Source organism: Hevea brasiliensis, chromosome 8 (genome assembly GCF_030052815.1).
Source record: "Hevea brasiliensis isolate MT/VB/25A 57/8 chromosome 8, ASM3005281v1, whole genome shotgun sequence".
Classification (NCBI taxonomy): domain Eukaryota; kingdom Viridiplantae; phylum Streptophyta; class Magnoliopsida; order Malpighiales; family Euphorbiaceae; genus Hevea; species Hevea brasiliensis.
The window spans coordinates 19,321,295-19,324,060 of NC_079500.1; the positions used below are offsets into that span (position 1 = coordinate 19,321,295).

General features: G+C 29.7%; 1 pseudogene; it reads right to left on the bottom strand.

The window, feature by feature from the left end:
• Positions 1-1,649: 1,649 nt before the first annotated feature.
• On the bottom strand, positions 1,650-2,424 carry LOC110634122 (NAC domain-containing protein 100-like; annotated as a pseudogene).
• Positions 2,425-2,766: the final 342 nt, after the last annotated feature.

The window sequence follows — 2,766 nt, forward strand, 5'->3', positions numbered from 1 at the left end:
TTACACTTCTTATCATATCAACTATTCAAACATCCTTATGGAACCATTTTTCATCATTTAAAAACATCAAACCTCACAAGATTCATGGCTGCTGAAATTAGGGTTCTTCAATTCCTTTTTATTTGTTTTCATTTTCATGGAATACTCACTCATCTCATCATTCTTACAAGATTTAAAGAAGAGAGGGAGTGGTATTTTTGCACTTACCTTGTGACCCAACTTGCAAACTTCAATTTCTCTTCTTCAAATAGGTATCTAGAGAATCCTTATGGAGTGGGGAGGATTGTTTGTGAAGAGAGCTATGGGTTTTGATGGGTAAATGAAGAGGAAATCAAGCTTTAAGCTTGATAACAATGGTGGGGAGGGAGAGACCAAGGGAGACGGCAAGGAGAGAGAGAGAAGAGGAAAAAGAAGATGGTTGGTGGGGTTTTATATCTTGTGGGTATTTATATATATACATTTATGTGTACTTAAATTTTTTTTTTTTAATTTCATAAGCCTTTTTTTTCTTTTCTTTTCTTTTCTCATTTTCCAATTCATTTCATAAATTTTTAATTTATGTTAATTATTTTATTCTCTCAATTTTTAATTTGACATTTAGGTCAAAATTCACCTATGGGGGGTGAAATGACCAAAATGCCCTTCGGGGTGCATATCGGGTTATTTTTATTATTTTTGTATCAATTAATAAATTCTCTAAATTTTATTTTATTTTCTCTAAATTTTCTTTAACATCTTTAATGTCATTTTTACCTAAATAACCTTAAAATTGGGTCCCAAAATTATTTCCTATATTTATTAATTTTTTTTACATTTATTTCATTAATTTAGGTCTTTTCACTATAGTTTAAGTGTAGTTTTAGACATTCTGACTGTCCGAACAGACATTAGTCGCTGGAACAGTAGAATGTACGGACTATTTACGGCGAGGGCGTTACAGTTTTCATATAAGAAATGATTTTTTTTATGTGTTTTATATTTGAGGATGTAGTTTAAATAATAATAATTTTGATGTTTTGTAATTTGTTTTTTAAAATATGATAAAAAAATTTAGCCTTTTAATACTAAATTTTTAATGTGAAATAAATTGATTGTTGAGATATGTTTCTGTTTGCAAAATGATAATTCAATTAAAATTCATCCTTCATCAATTTTTTTGTTAAAGCAACCAATCTAAATTTGAGGATTAAATTATTATAAATGTTAAAATTTTAGAAATTAAACCGTTACAAAATGTGAAATATATTGAACTAAATTATTACATTTTTCAATCTATTAATAATTCTTCTATTTTAATTTTTGTTGAATAAGAAATAAATATAAATACTTTTTTATATTAATAATTCTTCTTTTTTTTTTTTTTTTTTAAAGTAACTTCATAGCTTATGCTACATGCAAAGCCTTGAATTCCTATTTCTTACATGTAGGGAATATTTCAATATATTTTATATTTTCTCTAATTTAAGTTCAATAACTCCAATTTTCAAAAAAAAAAAAAAAAAAGTTCAATAACTCCATAGACAATCAAGGTCTATTGGTCCAGCAGAACTTGGTGGAGCCTCTTGACCTTCAAAGGACCTGTGAACTAGTTCAGGATCGATTACCGCAGAAGATATATCCTGGCTAAGTGAAAGCTCCATTTTTGAGTCCTACTTCATGTTTGGTCCTTGGTTTTCAATCATCATCTTCGAGATGGACTGTTCTGGCAATTTGAGTCCTGCAAGTTTGCAAAACTCGGTGAAATTTGAGAGGAATAGAAAGAGTTTGGAAGACAGGTTTTTGAAAACAAAACTGAGGAAGAGGAGGAAGAAGACGTGGAAGTCAAGAGAAAAGAAGTATTGTCAAAGCTATCAAACATGTCTTCTTTGGCTTTTTGGTCCTCCATTGGCTTGGAGAAGCAGGTCACGTGTGATGTATTGTCCTTGGAAGTCCTTGTCTCACTGTTTTGTGGAGAAGAATCCATCAATGGAGGCCATAAAGATGATGGCCCTAATTCATTTCCATATGAACTCATCCTCACCAATCCTGCAATATGGGTTTTCTTTCCTCCAGAGCTCTTTTGGAAAACTTTGCAAATAACCCATTCATTCTGCAAATAAAGCAAGAGAATTCATCAATATTCAATAGCAGCACCAAGAAGGCAAAGTAAATAAAAAAACAAAACAAAGTAAAATAGGGGAAACAGAAGAAGAACAAGACTTCTGCTATTTTTGGAAGATTATACACCGAGTATTTTCCCTCTAATCTATACTCGTGCATAACCCAATTGGTTTTTGTTCCTTTAGGGGCTCTCCCTTTGTAGAAAACCAAAGTCAAGGGTTTTAGCCCTGTAGATTTCCTTGTCTTTGCCTGTGGCTTGCAATAATCAGAAGCAGTAGCTCTATTCTTATGGGTCACAAAGATAATAAGATCCCGAAAAGGCATTATTGCAGAAGAGTTATTTGTTCGTCTAAAATTAAAAAGGACCAGTTTTCACTTGGAAGATTATTCTACTCTATCTAGATTATCTCTAAACATAATATTTTAATTATCTATATTTGTATTTTTTTTTTTCTCTTATGAGAATATTTTGCTGTACTCTTCTTATTATCCTTATTAAAGAACTGCTAAATTTTATCTAAAAAAATGATAAACTTTACTCAAATAATTATTTTATTAACAGATTACATATATCAACAATTAAATTGCTTTTTTTTAAAAAAAATAAATGAATTAAATTGTATTTTGTAATACTTCAAAAATTAAATTATAAATTATCTAATAATT